Raw genomic sequence first — 18,535 nt, 5'->3', positions numbered from 1 at the left:
TCTTTTATTGCTTTGATTGTCAAATTCAATAAATTTTATATTTTTATGAATGATTTGTTTGTTTAATTTGTATAATATTTACTAACATATATGATGTTATTTAGAACAATTCATAATAATGATGAGAAGGAACAAGAAAGGAAACATTGAATCACAAGTGGCAGCAAAGGAAAGGCAGAGGGAGCACATGAATAGACTACGTGAAATGAGAAAATTGGGAGGAGAAGGTATGCCATCTACACCAAATCAATTACATGAATCTAATGCAAATCAAGAACAAGTTATAATCAACGATCAAACAAATATATACTTCATACAAGCCAAGAACACACACCAATATTAACACCTCCTAGAATTATTCATAGAAAACCAAACTATATAATTGACATAATTGATAAAAAAAATTTGAAGTCGTTGCCTGATAAAAATTTTGAGTGCATTTATCGAAGAATGACTAATAGAATATGGAAAAACTATTTTGAGAGCTTAAATAAAACTGGAAGATGCCGATTAATTGTTGATTTAATAAGAATTTTGAATTTTAGAGAGACAATGCAAATTATTGGCTTAAGATCATCTAAAAAATAATAGTGAAAAAACTATAGTAAGCAATTTATTTTATATGTATCAAGCAGTTGGTTCAACATCACATTCTAAAGATGCAAATGCTACTCGATGTGTTCTTATGTCAACCATAATGAGCAAGAAAACTAAAAAGTCTCATTTAATAAGAAAACTGAGTAAGTCATTAAAGATAAGTAGAACAATAGTACACCATGCCTTACGAAGGCGTAAAAAAATTGAGGATCCTAACAATAATTCTCTTTGGGTATTTTTCGAGTAGACTTCCATGGAAAGACAAGTTTGTTTTCAATGCATTAAGACAATTAATTAAAAAAAATTGGCATGACAACACAAGAGTTTCACCCAATCAAAGAGACATTGTTAGAAGGCGAATTGGATCTAGAAATCGTGAGCCACATCTAAAATGCATTTTGGATATGACTCAAACACAATTTTATGAGAAATTCATTCAAACCTATCCTCAAATAAGAATTAGTCAAAGGTTTTTTGAAATGAAAAATCACTTTTATGTTAAGACAAATCATGTACTAACTACATGTTATTGTAGAATGCATATTGAATTTTCCATGCATTATGATATTTATCGTCATATATGTTGTACTTCGCACAATAACGATGTTTTGTAGGAATGTAGTATACAAGTACCTCCAAAGTCATCAAGATATTTTATTTCAAGTGTATTATGTAAAAAAGATGATGTGTAACTTCACAGGTTCCTGTGCTACATGTGGTGGTTCGCAAAAGTTGCAAAAATGTATACATTTTAGAGAGTACACATGAAATTGGAAACAAAATGGTCACTTATAGAAAATACAATTCAGTAACATATGGGGTTAAAGATGGAAAATAGTTGAAGAGATGTGAGTTGGTGAATCAAGATATACCTGTAGCAAATTTTATGAGTATTTTTGAGGAGAAAGTAGTTTATGACTACATAATGCATACACATAGAGCTCCGTGGTTGGATGAGCAATTCAAGATATGTTAGGATACATTTCCTCTCTGTACCATTATCTCTATTATAGATTTTGCAAAGAATTATAATATACAACATCAAAATGAAGTGAAATCCCAATATTACCACTCTCAACAAGTTACAATTTTTTTACATAGCATTCATCCATGGACATGATAGCAAGGGGTAGGATAGAAAGATAGTAAGAGAATATCGCTTCTACACATATTCATTCGACTAAGTTTGTGCAAGAATGATTTCAACTCTACTATAAGAATTTAAGAGAAAGGAATATCAGATAAAACCAACACATCATATGGTCGAATAATTGCACATCACAATTCAAGAATGCAAGGATGTTGTATTGGTTGATTAGGATGCATGTGAGGACTAGTGTACAACTTTTTTGGAATTTTAGTGAGGCTAGACATGGAAATGGAGAGCATGATGGTGCATGCACATGTGTTAAAATATCCCTTTCTAGAGAAGAACTAAAGCACAAAGGTGGTGCTAAGTTAATAGATGCAACAACCATTGTGCAATGGTGTAACTCGACAATGGGACCAAGTAACCAAGGTAATTCTACTATCTCTAGATATTTTTGGATGATATGTAAATTTGATGTTACAAACTATGTATATTATTGTATAATTACAGGATTGAGTGACTTGCACTCATTTAGAAGTTCAGATGCAAGCTCACCAATTATTTACACTATTGAGATTGTATGTTTTTTCTCTTCATGTATGGAGTTTTTTGTGGGAAGATTATGAATCACATGAGTGAGTTGATAAATGTTCTTGTAGACCTTTAGTTCCCATTGATACATATATCAACTTCCCAAAGAACTATAGCTGAACTAGATTGAAGTTTTCATGGATTTTGACAATGTATCTTACCTAGTGCAACTAGGTATTGTGACTTATTACTTACTTGAAATAAAAAAAATTAACTCATTTTATTCCATGGTACATTCTTTTTGGTGCTAATTTATCATTCAATAAAATGCAGGACATGTGCATCTGGTTATTGCCGACAAAAACAATGAAGAAGACACAAATTACTTTTTGTGTTGTTGTATTGAGGCAAATTTTTTTTGACAACCACAATCATTGATGGAGAGGGTATTGAGTACCCAATATGGCCTGCTATTGTAATAGGAACATGGCTTAGAAGGTACCCTATCAAGAAATCTAATGTTTGGTTGTTCGAGGACTTTGACACACATAAACATATTGTTCATTACTCTAACATTCTTGTTGCAATAAATATTCAGTTGATTAATATCGTGGTAGACCACTCAATAATAATTTATGGAAAGTTTGTGAATCTGACCATGAGGCAATACTTGACACAATAAGGAATAGAACTTATCCACAAGGTTCATTAATTGAATTTGGGCCAATTGCAAGTATTCAATCTGTTGGAAAAGTATGGTCAAGAATGATTCTACAAAAGGGTAGGAATGATTTTGGAAATTTTGTAATATCCTTGGTACAATTTTGTATATAGATGGCCATGAGATGATTTTGTACCTATTTAGAGGCCAAATTTTGTATATAGATGGCCACAAGATGATTTGTACCTATTTCGAGGTCAAATTTTGTATATAGATGGCCTTGAGCTGATTTGTACCTATTTAGAGACCAAATTTTATATGTAGACAACCATGAGCTGATTTGTACCTATTTAGAGGCAAAATTTTGTATATAGACAACCATGAGCTGATTTGTACCTATTTAGAGGCACAATTTTGTATATAGATGACCATGAGCTAATTTGTACCTATTTAGGGGCCAATTTTTGTATATACAAACAACCAAATGATTATAAATGCATAAATAATTTTTTGTGATAAATTCTATGATTCTAATTCAAATTCATGCAAGTTATACTTTTGTTAATGTGTAAATTTTACATGCTTCTGACAATATTTGCATTAACAAAATGCTTAAGGGATAGAATCACTACGGTAGGGTGTTGGATGTTCAGGCGACATGGGAAGAAAAACAACACCATGCCTAGCATAAAAATGCCTACCTAGACACGCTCGCACATATAGTTTGTGGATACGACAAACAAAATGAAATTTACCCTATCTTGTAACTTTGCATTGCATGCATTCGATGATATTTGCATGAACAAAAAAATTGTTGCCCTAAGAAAATAGCTTTGTTTCTTCAAAATTTGAGATAGGTTATTATAGAGGGGCCTCACATGACCCTATGGGTTCAAACTAACTATTTGTATGTGCCCCATATTTTGAGAAATAACCCATCAAAGTTTGACAATTTTTTGAACTCACGACATTCAAGAGATGGCATCGCGATAGTAGGGCACTAAACATTTGGGCGACCTGGGAAGCTAACCAATACCATTCCTAGCATAAAAATGCCTACTTAGACATGCTTGCACTGATGCTTCATAGATATGACAAATAAAATGAAATTCACCCTATCTTGCAACTTTGCATTGCGTGTGACTGACAATATTTGCATCAACAAAAAATGATACCCTAAGAAAATGGCTTTGTTTCATCATAATACAAGATAGGTTATTATAGAGGAGCCTCATGTGACCCCGTGGGTTCAAACAGATCATTCATATGTGCCCTATATTTTGAGAATTTGTCCATCAAAGTTTGATAATTTTTTGAACTCAAGGCACTCAAGAGATGGCACTCCAATAGTAGGGTGTTGAATGTTCTGGCGACCTAGGAAGACAACTAGGACCATGCCTAGCATAAAAATTCCTACCCAGACATGCTCGCTCTAATAATTCATGGATATGAAAAATATTCTTCATAATTTCTAGTTCTAGTTCTTAGCTTTGGTACAAATATTCTTTATAATTTCTCTCTCGATGCACCTTTTCGTACACATATTCTTCATGACATCAATTTTAGGATTGAATCATCAATTTATTTGCATGGTGCATAGTCCCCGATTCCCATCCCCCAACTTTACTCTCCCACTGAACCTACCCATTTCCATTCTATTGTGGATCCTCTCATTGTGTGTATTTGTCATGTCATGACAACCTATTCTTTTGGTGTGCCATGTTTCACAAACCCACTAATTTTCCTAATATATGATATATTAAATCAAATGTTTTAAAATTTTAAATATGTTTATGTTTTGATGGAGCTATATTATGACTATACACTTCCATGAATTAAGTGGTTTGTGATTATTCATTTAAACATTGACAAAACCACATTACCATCTTCAATTAAACTTTCTCTATCTCTGAGAAGATCTCATAACAATCTTATAAGAACTATTCTTACCACTCTTAATAAATGATTTTTATTTTTAATAATTAATAAATAACTTCATAAGCCTTATTATTCAATCATATTATTTTTTATATTTTAAATTATAATATATATTTTATTAGATTATATATTTTAAATAAATATTAATAAACATAAAATAAATTAATAATATATAAATTGCATTCTCATCAAATTTACCTATTCTAACAATTATCCTAAAACATTATTAATGATTTAAAATAAAACACAAACTTTATATTTGTTTTTCCTTCTCAAAAGAACACTTTGATCAAATGTTGATAAATATAAGAGATTAATTACTTTATAAATTATGTCACTATCAATTACATATTACTTACTAAGAAGAAGAGAAATAAGTGGTGCTTGTACTTTAAAAACTACATATAAACTCTAGTGTTCCATATATTAATTATATTTTATCATTTAAAATGGCCCTATAAAGGTATCATGGCCATATTAAATATTTATCAAAAATATGAGAATTATATGTAAATCCAGGGCACCTTGCACAAACATTAGGTAAAACAAAAATTATGTCAAACATAATTGATTAAAATGATCATATTGGTAAATAAGAAGGAAAAAAGATAATTACTAAATATAAAACATTGTATGCAAACATATCATAGACATAAATGATGTTTAATTAATTTCAAGTATCTAACTACCATCATCCAAAGCTTTAACTTGCTCAAATGCAACCCATAATTGTCTCAACCTTGAGCAGAAAGAAAATAAACTCATAAAGCACAAATATAGCTATTTGTAGCAAGATTTCATACGTATCAACTTTATGTTTAAACATGACATTGCACAATATTTATAACAAGTCATTAACAAGATATTATCTTTTATTTTTTAGAAAATGATGTTTCAACAAAAATACAATGCATATACCTAAAATGAAAGAAAGAATAAACCAAGGGTAATGTGTTTATATAGAAGTGAATTTTTTAAAGGAATTTTCATATTTGAAAATAAATTAGTATTCAATAATAACATTCTTAAATAAATGCTTATGGATAAGTAGAGGCTAAATAGATAGATAATATGATAAAAGATCAAAGCCTAATTAAAAAATGGTGAGGAACATAATAGATGGGGTATGCAAAACCTAATTAAATCGAGAATGAAAGACATATAATTAAAAAAGATTGATAAAAATATTAAGGACAAAAATATAGGGGGTGTAAGATAAGTTAGGTTCACCAAACAAATTGCTCATTTGGTGCTTCCTTTTCCTTTTGCTTTGACTAGTTCGGTTTCTTAGGATACTATTTCTATTCCCCCACCATTGGGGACTTGGGTTGTGTTGATGGTGTTTTTACACACTATGCAACATAGAATAAAATACTAAGTAATCTATCCTCTCTTGAACAAAGACTCCCAAATGCTAAGTTGCGTGATCAAGTGGGACGATTCCAAGGTTCTCAAATGTCTGGTCTTGTCGTGCTCTTGGATAGACTTAGTTGTATATGATGTGATATTGTTGGAATCACATTGAATGCTTTAATGCTCGAATGATGCTAGAATGTAGGAATTTCAATTGATTAAAAAAAAATGAAAAAAGGAAAACGGTTTAGGAAGCTAATCAAACTCTAGAAATGTAAGAGTAATGGACAATCTTTGATGAAACTCCAACTAAGTCTTGCTTTGACATGAAACGAATATCTCCACAAGGCTAGTGCAATCTTCTAAGGATAGCTTTATGATTTTCAAATCAACACCACAAGCATAGACACCACCAAGTTGATGCATATCAATGAAGGAGCGATAATTAAAGTTAAGCTTGGCTAAGATGGATCCAATTGACTATGCAAGACACTTTTACCATCGACAAACTATTAGTAGTATGTATGTATGAATTTCACCATTAATCACACAAATTTCTTCCATTCATCTAAATAACATGAAAATCAAATTGAGAAGTAAAGACCATGCAAATTGTCGAATCAACACATAGAATTCACCATGTCTTCAATGAAATTTACATCCCTTTTGCAACAATGTCTTGGCAACAACCTTTTCCTTCTCTTCCTACTCTAACTATTTACTATCTGCTACTTCCTATTTATCAACTACTATTAATTGTCTATTCACTCTCTATTGTTAGACTACTACTATTTACAAATGAAGAAGTTGAGCCTTATATAGTGCTCTCATTACAATTGAGTGGCTGAGATTGATTCACAATCAATGACCAAGATTGAAAGATAGAAACCCTACTTAGGGTTTGTTACACCCATTACAAAGCATTTAATGTTTGACCAATGATAAAATTACATTTGATAGGACACATGTCCTTCCTTGAATAATTAACCAATAGATGACGACATTAGCTACATTGAACTTTATGTCTATGTAGTAGTTATCCTCTTTGTTGGATGAGCTAGGTGCACTGAGTCTAGATGCCATATCTTGATTAGGTGTGATGATTGGGCACCACCTTAGCTTTCTCTTTGTAACTCATCACAAGTGTGTGAATGAATGAGGCATATCTCTTGATACTCAACATTTCCAAGTGTCTGACAATATGGTGATGACTTTGCTTAAATTGATCTTCTAACTTTGATTAACTCTCATGAAATTATCGCTTGTCTTGATCACTTGATTTGATCAGCTCGCCCCATTGCTAGTTGTTTCCTTGATGATATTTCGATGTAGACCATGTGATGATTCCTTGAACCTATCCTTTGGGTTAAGATATCTCTCACTTGATGTACTCTTGACTTATCATCCTCTTGTGCTATTGAAGTTTAACTTTCTTTCCTGTGTTATCAACTTGATGGATCATTGTAGTTCTTGATCATGATTCCATTCCCTAGTGAGCTCATTCCAACCTTCACTTGGATCTTCTTGTTGACTAGGCTCTAATGTGTCAATGTTGAACCACAATCCTTTGAGTGCCATTTTGATCTCCCTACATTTAGGCCTGCCCTTTCGATTTCCTCCTTTGTCACCTACAAAACAAACAAGAAGGCATTAAATACACCTAACATATGCTCAGTTTTTCTTACCTTGCATCTCTTTATGCTCTGATTTTGTCTGACCAAATGATATATATTAAGGTCTGATTTTGATTGCTTCATGTTTGATCTTATGTTTCCCACAGGTCTGATTTGCATTGATTTCATAACAGACTAATTATATCAGTTCGATTGCTCCTTTTGACAAAATTGTCTTTTTTCAAATGAGTGTGCTCTTGATTGATTGCTGGATTTTGTGTCAAAATCGTCTTCCCTATAAGGTAGTTCGTTGTGATCATCAATAACAATTGGAACAATGTCTGATCAAGATCGAGGTTGTTGGATTTATATATCATGGACAAGTTGTAGAAGAAATCAAATTCGCTGCTGACAATATCCATTTTGATAATCGTTGTTGTCCTTCAATCTAAAATTGTTGAGATATCTTCAATTTATGTTTGATCAAATGAAATGATCAACACACTATATACGCATCGATAAGGAAGGGTCGCATCTCTTCATTTGGCTAACTTGGCAACACTTATTAAATGTTTTGCAATTGATCTTATGCCAACCGACTTGGATTTTAATTTTTAAAATTAAAATTTGGGATTCTAAAAAAGAATTGCATTTTTTTTGGTTGATAAAATGTGGTTTTTCATTTGTTAGTAAGGAAGAATTACTTATGTCGCTCCTTTTGCTTGTCCAAGGATGGGCTAAATCCTTAAGTCACTGATCTGATCTAGGTAAGGACCGTACCAACTCTTAAGTCGTTGATTTCACTTAGGTAGGGATGCCTTGTAGTTCCTTAATTCACTAATCTGGGGTAAGGACGGATTAGATCCTTAAGTCGCACATTTGGGGTGATTAGGGAAAAATTCACATGCTTATGTCGCCAATCTTGATGAGCTAAGGATGGATTAGATCCTTAAGTCATTGATTCCATTGGACAAGGGACGTCGTTGTTTTGGTCTAGGAAGGGACAAACTTGAAGCTTCTTATGTCACGAATTCCACTAAGGTAGGGACAGATTGATCATCCATGGACAGATTGATCATCCTTATGTCGCTCTTCTCTCCTTGACAGGGACTAACCCAACTCTTAAGTCGTTGAACAAGCCAGTGCAGGGACGAACTTGAAGATTAAGTCGCTCATTTGGGTGAAGTAAGGATGCATCTAAAATTTTCTAAGGCGTCGATTCACTATGGGAGGATGAAATGATCTACTTGAAACAATCTTTTATCTTGAAGAAAGTCCAATTGATGACCCCTTTGTTACCTTCTCACCATAAATAGAGACAAGCTCAATTCCCTTAAGTTGCTAATCTATCCTACGTAAGGATGGGTCCAAGGCTTAAGTTGTATATTTGCCATGAGGAGGGACGGACTAAGATAAAATCAGTCTGGCCCATGAAGAGTCTGTCCTTCAAAACCGCAAAGGGGATGGTACCAAATGAATACAAACAGCCTCTTATTCGTTGATTTGGTTGACCATGGAAGATTGTCCAAAAACGTGTGAATGCAAGGTGGCAAAATGTTGTCAATCATCCTTTCAAATCAAGGAAAAGACTATCGGTCCAGGGGAGATGCTTTGTCCAAACGAAATCTTGCCATCAAGCTAGGTCAAAGAGAAGCTAATGGCTAAATCTCAAACCTTCATATGCATTCACCAAGCTCAAACTCAATCATTCAAAGAATCAGACTCAACAAACTAACCTCGAAAAACCTAAGACTAAGAGAAAAAAAGAGGGGTCCTCATTTGTAATGGGGTGATGTGTGAAAAATGTCACAACAGGTTGTTAGAGTAATTAGGACAATATCTAACTATTTATTTAATTAGGTCCTTTAATTACTTTATTCAATTTAGGTGTTTCTTTCTTTTATTAAACTAGGCTAATAATAGCTTAAGTGGTCTCATTCATTATGATTAAGACACTTGACACTAACTAATTTAATCTTGCATCTAGGGTTTCATTCATCCTTTTAGAAGGATTCATTCATTCATTGTAATCACAATATTTTTATGCAATCAATACATAATTCTTAGGTTGTGTTGAGAAAATTATACTTTCTTGATTTGTCTATATGATAGTTGGCATTCTTGTAGATGATTCTTGACTTGTTCTTGGTAAATCATCAACTTATACATGGTATTAGAGAAAATTTGCTTAGTCCCTGTTAATATTCTTGAGTGATCTAGCCTTGAGATTTTTTATTTTTTTTCACATTGAGCTTAAACAGAGACTGTCATTGCATATAGAGTGCCATAAAACCTATAGATCGATTGTTGTTTCATCAAAATACAAGGAGTTGAAGTTTTGGATCAATTTAGTTGAACATACAAAAATTGAGACAAAATTTGGGGGTTAGAATTTTTTTTTTGTTGCATTTTAGAGTGAAATGGACATCACCATCATGCTCAAAATCTCCAAAAACCCGATCACCTATCAAATCATTAAAATCCAAGATGGGAAAAAACAAGGCAAAATTTTTTGGGTGACATATTGTTAGAGTTCAAAGTTTGTACAATCGTATAGATCTGTACAAACCTGTGCCGTACTCATCTTGCATCAGGAAAAAACTGGATCCCACATATACGTTTTTTTTGTAGGTTCAAAAAATCTCAAGTTTTTATAGCAATTTTTTTTTTGGAACTTAATTAAATTTTGGTGAAAAGGAAATTTTTTCAAAAGCTTATAGGTTCATACCTTCCTTGCATAGGCCTACACATGCAGACAAGTACGACTCTAGGCCTGCCCTAAATTTTGCGAGTACCAGTAAATTTTGCACAACTCTAAATTTGGTAGAGGTTTCAAATAATATTTCATGAGCTTTTTTGTGGTAATCAAGGTAGTTTGGAAGTATTACATTTTTAACCTAGTTTACTTTTTGACCTGTTTGTGATTTTTTGGCAATAACTTGGTCATATAGAGTCAAAATTGTGCAAACAAGATATCAATAGAAAGCGGTTTCCAACATGGATCCAATAGCTTTAGTAATTTCTTTAGATTTTGCACTAAGTTTCTGTAGCAAGCTTGTGAAGTCATATGTTTAGTTTTGCACTCCCAAGGTCATAACTTACAGATCTAGACTCCATTTTTTACAAACAACTAGGGATTGGAAAGCTGGTAGAGTCCTTTATGTAGATCCTAGGTCCTCCATAATGTTTTTTTGAGTAATTTTAATATGGAAGACTATACATTGGTGAGTACACCTATGGTAACTAGGTATAAACTCAGCAAAGATGTTGAATCCACTCCAATAAATTAGAGCTTGTTTAGGTCAATGATTGGTAGTTTTTTGTATGTGACTATGTCTAGAATGGATGTAATGTAAGCAATGGGGATGATAGCTAAGTTTTAGGCAACACCTAAGGAAACCCATGTTGAGGCAATAAAAATGATATTTAGATATCCAAAGGCTGCATTCAACTTAAGTTTGTGGTATTCTAAGAGTGAAAACTTCACATTGATTGCATACACAAATGCAGATTGGGTCATTTAGGTGTAGATGACTAGTATAATACAAGTGGTGGATATTTCTTTCTTGGTGAAACTATTGTATCTTGGTTGAGTAAAAAGTAGGCTTAGTGTCACTATCTACAACAAAAGTGGAGTACGTTGCAACAATTTCTTGTTGCACTCAAGTTTTATGGATGAGTTAAAAATTGAATTAGATCAAAGTAGAGTTTGATGATCCCATTTCCAATCCTTTTGATTGTACAATTGTCATAAATATTTCAAAGATTCTTGTAATGCATTCAAGGACAACACATATTACAATTAAGTATCATTTCCTAAGAGAGAAGGTTTCTGAAAAAGAAGTGAAGTTGGAGTATGTTCAGACTACAAAAAATTGCAGACATTTTTATAAAACCTTTTCCCAAGAAGACTTTTGATTATCTCCAATTGAAGTTGGGAGTGGTTTCCCCCTCCTATTTACATTCAAGGAGAACAATGGACATGGGTGTTTGGGGACTTCTTTTCTTCATCAATGGAATCCCAACATGCAAAGTATTGACAACCCCTGTCAAGTTAGTCTGAATGATGTCATGCAGATCTTCAATCCTGCCCTCATCCAGAAGTACAAATTTTGCCACACCTGCATTGCAAACCAGCACGTCAACAGCTCTCCATTCAAAAGATTCATTTATTGCCTCTGCCAAAGTTTCATACACACCCACATCTGCAACCTATTCAAAAATTTAAAAAAACAGATTAGACATCAAGATTTAGAGTCTTGAGATAAGCTTAAAATGAAGGAATAAGATCAACCCTGGGTTAATATTTTATGTTTGATATCACCATTTTCGGCAAAATTTTGTTCTTCTTTCTCCAATTCAGTGGACCTTCTATCTACAATTGTGACGAATGCTCCTTGAGAGAGACTCTTTAGCAATGGCAAGACCAATCCCACTTGATCCACCTGTTAAGAGGATATGCTTGCCCTCCAGAGATTGCAGCCATGATGATGAAATCTTCATTACAAAACTGTGGGAGTGGAGTAAAGAAGAAAAGAGGAGCTTTTTTCGATGGAATACCTAACTAGTTTCATGAAGAGTTATTTATATCTGTTGCACGTGGGAACTCCTCTCACTTCGCAGTAATACACATATACTTAGGTTGATACGTTCATGAAGACTATTCAATGTTAATACACCGACTTTCTTTGGTTTCACTCGTCCATTGATAACTCCTCTGTCTTTGCAGAGTTATTCATTTCTGCTACAGGTAGTAACTCCTCTCTCTTCGCAGTGGGTGTCAGCATTCCTTAAGTTGATACATTAATAAGCTCCACCCAACTTTAGAAATAGTGGTAAAAAATTAACGTGACGTTGAAATCTGCTTGTCTTAATACTAAGAATGGATCTTTCTTGCTTGGTAAATACCTAAGGTCAATTAAATTCTCCAACTTCTAAAGGTTGGCCCGTCAGTTTTATTTCACAATGCACATCTATCTTGTAACCAATTAATCTAATTTGGTTAGATTTGTGTTTTAAGAGGGGTCAGTCTTAAACCATACACAATAAGTAACATATTAAGTCTAGAGGATGTTAGTCAACTCTGAGTGTTTAACACTTTTAAGCTTAGAAGTGTATTCTTAGTGTGACCACATACATTAAGCAACATATTAAGTCAAGAAAATATCAGTCAACTCAGAGTGTTTAACACTTTTAAACCTAGAAGTGTAAGCTTAGTGTGTGTGATTTAAGTCGTTCCATTGTCAATAGCTAAATGGTATTTAAAAATATCTTGTAGAATTGTTGATAGTGACAACCAAGTTCTCTTAAGCTAACTCTTTTGATTGAATCAAGTTTATGATCATAGAAATGATAAAAATAATAATCTTGGATAATGCAAATGATCTAGAGGTGACTTATATGTAGATTGAATTCCTATTAATGCTCCAAATTGAAATATTCCTATAATTATTTAATTTGTAATGTATAGGATTGTTCTCTTGATAGCTTATGATAATAAATGCACATGTAATGTCTTTAAATCAAGGGTACAGAAGGATGCATCCTCTAACACTTTTTTGAGTTTTCCTGTATACTGGAAGTTGAAAGGATATAGAAAACCTTACAAGTATTCCTCCACTATCCTCTAACCCTTGATTAACTTATGAAATGTTAATTAAAAAATTTTTAATTTAAAAGAAGATAAGGTGCAAAAAATGCTTCCTAACACTAATCTAGTGGGGGAGATAGTGCAAATTTTCTTTACAAATCTTCTATTACAGAATCAAAAAGCACATTTACAAGTATATAACAAACATGCATAAAGATAATCACAATGAACACACGATATATCATGGGGAAAACCCTTTCGGGTGAAAAAAACCATACTCCAAAAGCACAGTACTTTGTATACTAGTAATCAAATTCTTACAATACAATATCAATACTTACCTTCTTCAATAGGAGTTTACATCTACAACCCACAACTTGGATTAATTTTGGTAGCACCTACAAACATAAAATTATTAATACTTTCCACAACTAATTTTTATAGAGAAATACATCAAAGAAGGAAGCTTCTAGATGAAGCAACAAGATAGGATCATGCAAAGCATTTGGCCCTATTTTTTGGCTTCCAAAAAACATGCAAATAACAAATGTATGTCTCCAAATGACTGTCCATTCAAACCTCCTCAGTTGGGCACCCAAAATTTACTATTTGGAGATATAACATATGCTCTTACACATCTTACAACAATTATAACTAATAAAACTTACAGTTGTAAGAGAATCCATCATAAATGGCTAATATTAGCTTATTCTCTTATAACCCGTCATAACCCAACTTGGGCACCCACCTTCTCCATGCAAAAGGTATCTCCTGCCACTTGTCCAATATGTCATAGAATATGTCATATGCCGACACTTGTCAAGATCCTCAAAGTGGGAAGCCTACCTCCACATGTGCAACATGAGTCATATAGTCATCGCCAAGTAGGATGCCACCAAGCCTGTGGGTCCCACTAGATGACTAGATATTTGTAGGTAAATAATAAATAAACAAATGTAAAATCAATATTAGGATTTGCAAAGCTTGAGACACCTTAATCCCTACATTCTCCCACTTGTCAAAGACCTTTCAAGTAGCCCATAGATCAACTGCAAGGGGGTTGAGGCCTATAGAACTAAAACACCATATGAACTTTTTTATGCTCACTAGTTTCATCAATGCATCCACAACATTTGTCAAAGTGTCAAACTTCTCCAATTTTACCTTCCCATTATCTACCATATCTCAAAGAAAATAAAATTGAACATCAATGAGCTTCAATTTGGCATGGAAAGTTGGATTCTTTGCTAAGAAAATAAAACTCTGGCTGTCACAACAAATGGTAATCAATCCTACATCAAACCCAATGTCTGAACACAACTGTCTAAGCCAAATGAATTCCTTAAAAGCATGAGTAGCTGCCAATACTTTTCTTCTGTCGTGGACAAAGCGACTAAAACTTGTCGATTACTCATCCAACTAATAGCACCACCATTTATGGTGAAGACATAACCAATGGTGGATCTTTTGTTGTCAATGTTGTCTGCCCAATCTGAATCCACATATCCATGAATACTTACAAAATGCCAAGTTCCAGTAGGATAACCATGATGGAACGAGGAATACTTAAAAGTACTCCTTAAATATCTTAACACTCTCTTAATTGCATCCTAATGCACTTGTCCAGGATTAGCCATATATCGATTCAGGACTCCCACTACTTGGGAAATGTCGAGTCTTGTATAAATCATAGCATAAATGAGACTACCAACTACACTCGCATATGGTACATTGGTTGTGTTGTCCACCTTAGAAGGAGATTTTGGACAATCCTCCATAGATAATTTTGTTCCCATTGTAAAAGGAACTATCATAGATCTACAAGCTATCACGTTGAATCTCTCCAACATTGAATCCACATACTTACTTTGGCTCAACCAATGTTGTCTGTTAGATCTCTCTCTTCTGATTTTCATCCCAAGAATGTACCTAGCTGCACCTAAATATTTCATCTCAAACTGTGCTGACAACTGAGACTTCAAGTCAAAAATTAAATAACCATTTCCAAATAGTAGTTTATATCATCCACATATAATGCAACCATTATCAATTATGAAGTAAACACAATGATTGCATTTAGACCTCTAAAAACCCAAACTCAACACATAGGCATCAAACTTTTGGTACCAAATCCTAGGATATTGTTTCAAATCATACAAAGACTTTTTCAACTTGCAAACTAGATTTTCTTTACCTTTCACTATGAAAATGCTCTGGTTGTGACATAGAAATCTCTTCTTCCAAATCCCCATGAAGGAATATTGTCTTTACATCCATTTGCTCGCTTTGCCAATCATGAATTGCAGCAAGTGATAACAAGAACCTAATGGATGTCATCTTTGCAATAGGAGAGAAAATTTTACCATAATCTATTCCCTGAACCTAAGAATACCTAGGTTTGCAACCAATTATTCTTTATGCTTCTCAATACTGCCATCAAGGCCTAACTTTTGCTTGAAGACCCATTTGCATCCCACAGGCTTACGTCCTTTAAGAAAAGTTTGCATATCCCAAGTATTGTTCTTCTTCAAATATGCCATCTCATCATTCATGGCTTCCATCTAGGAGTTTGTGTCATGCATACCCATACCATCTCTAATAGTCCTAGGCTCACCAATGTTAGAAATCAAAGCAAAAATACAACTAGAATCTAACAATAAACATCCAAACCTATCTAGTGAATACCCATATTTATCAGGTTGTCGCCTATCATGAGTAGACCTCTTCAAATGCTAAGGTTGAGGTTATTCATCTTCTTCTAAACTTTTAGAGTTTCTAGAACTCTCCACATCATCGGGTCCACCAGGAGCTTGTAGTTCTTCTTTCTCAAAGGTAAAAGTAATTTCAACTTCCTCCTAATTCTATTTCTCTTCTTTCTTTGGTTGTAGCTCAATATTGGAAGGTTTCATCTCTCTAAAAATAACACTTCTTCTATAGAGAACCTTCTTTGTACCAGATCCCAAAGTTTGTACCCTTTTACACTGACACCATAGCCAATAAAGATACACTTTACTTCCTTGTTCTCAAAATTAGATCTCTTTTCACTTGAAACATGATCATAAGATTCACAACCAAATACTCTGAGATGTCTCATCAAGGGATTCTTTCTTGAAAATACTTCCATAGGTGTCTTATCAACAAGTGCTAATATAGGTGAGCTATTTACTAGATAGCAAATAGTGGCTACAACTTCAGCCCAATTTTTTTGTTCCAACACCACTAAACATACTCCTATCCCTCTCCATCAGTGTCTTGTTCATCCTCTCAACAACTCCATTTTGCTAAGGGGTGTATGGAGTTGTCTTATGCCTCTCAACCCCATGGTCCTTACAAAACTTGTCAAAATATATCAAACAAAACTCACCACTATTGTTTTTCCTCAAATACTTAATCTTTCTACTAGTTTGATTCCCAACAAGAGCCTTAAACTCCTTAAACTGACTAAAGAGTTCAAATTTACTTCTAAGAAAATAAACAAATGTCCTTCTACTATATTCATCCATTAATGACAGAAAATACACAGAGTTTGATATTGAAAGAACATTAACAAGACCAAAAACATCAGAATGTATCAAGTCCAACAACCTAAAAAGTTTTGGGAGAACTAGAGTAAAACTGAATATGATTTTGTTTACCATAGATAAAGTGTTCACAAAAATTGAACTCAAGATTACAATCATCAAGCCCCTTCACAAGGAATTTATTTTTCAAGGTTTTGAGACCCTTCTCACCAATGTGACCAAGTGTTTGGTGTCATAACATTGTCTTTTCCACTGGGAGATTCATCTCCAAAGAATTGATAGCCTTAGGCAACCAAAAATCATGACGATTAGATGTAGAAGAAACAATCCTCTTCACAAATCGATCTAATGGTGGGGATGAAGAATGTAGAGCCCTCTTCTTAGACTCCACAACAACACTATTTTACTATAAAGTGCATGCATCCAACTTATAAAAGGTGCCTATCCGAACACCCTTAGAAAGCACCATATAACCTCTAGTCATCTTGTATCTACCTTGCAAGATATTAACTTGGACACCCACATCACTCAACTTACTTATAGAAAGTAGATTTTGTGCCAAACCTGGTATATGCATTACGATATCGATCTCCTTCACTCTACCATTAGGGAATCTAATCTTGACTCTTCCACAACCAACAAATTTCAAATGAGAGTCATCACCAAGATACACCTTCCCACCATCATATTCTTCATACTTTCAAAACCAACCCCGATGTGAGATCATGTGAAAAGATGCACCCAAATCTATTAGCCACACATCTTCTGATGCATGCATTGCCAAAGCTGCGACAAATGGTTCACCATCATCTTAAGAGGATTTGTCTGAATTTGAATCGAAGGGTCTCTTCTTCTTATTTTTCTCCTCCTTACAATCTTTACGGAAATGACTGGTTTTCTGCAATTCCAACATTTTTCCTTGGACTTCCTAGGAGACTTAGATCTCCCATGAGATTTGGATCTACCTCTTTCATATTTCTTCTCCATATTCTTGCCTTTCTCTTTTGATCTACCACGAACCACAAGAGCCTCCTTAGCTGACTCAGAATTTTTCCTTCACATCTCTTCAGATAACAATAAACCAACCACATCATCCATCTTGAAAAGTGATTGTTGTGCTTCCAATGGCCATCACAAGGTGACCCCATGAGTCTAGAAAATAAAATAACAAAAATATACATTTATCTTGATCTTCAATCTTGTCATTGATAGAATTAAGCTAAGCAACCAACATGTTGAACATGTTCATGTGATCTGCTATAGATCCTCCTTCCTCTATCCTTAGAGAATACACCTTCTTTCTCAATAATAACTTACTTGCCAGGGATTTTCCTTGATAAATATCACCAAACATTTTCCAAAGTGCAGCTACAGTCTTTTCCCCAAGGATATTTTGTAGCACCGAATCAACTAGACAAAGTCTTATCAAACCCTTGGCTTTCCAATTCATTTTATCTCAATCATCTTGCATCATGGTTTGAGGTTTTGTTCCAATTATTGTATCCCATATATCTCTATCCACAAGCATATCTTCAATTTTCAACTTCCAGAGTTTGAATTTGCTGCCATTAAACTTCTCCATATCAACTTTTGTGGATGTGTTTTCCATCTTATTCCTACAACAATATTTTCAAAATACTC

General features: G+C 33.7%; 1 long non-coding RNA gene across 1 annotated transcript; it reads right to left on the bottom strand.

The window, feature by feature from the left end:
* Positions 1–11,642: 11,642 nt before the first annotated feature.
* Positions 11,643–12,324, bottom strand: LOC131062478 (uncharacterized). Its single transcript, XR_009110894.2, has 2 exons — positions 12,078–12,324; positions 11,643–11,995 (listed from the first exon to the last, which is right to left on the bottom strand). It is a non-coding gene; the product is annotated as an uncharacterized LOC131062478 (long non-coding RNA).
* Positions 12,325–18,535: the final 6,211 nt, after the last annotated feature.

This window comes from Cryptomeria japonica, chromosome 1, assembly GCF_030272615.1.
Source record: "Cryptomeria japonica chromosome 1, Sugi_1.0, whole genome shotgun sequence".
Classification (NCBI taxonomy): domain Eukaryota; kingdom Viridiplantae; phylum Streptophyta; class Pinopsida; order Cupressales; family Cupressaceae; genus Cryptomeria; species Cryptomeria japonica.
This window is presented reverse-complemented; position numbering and strand designations above follow the sequence as displayed.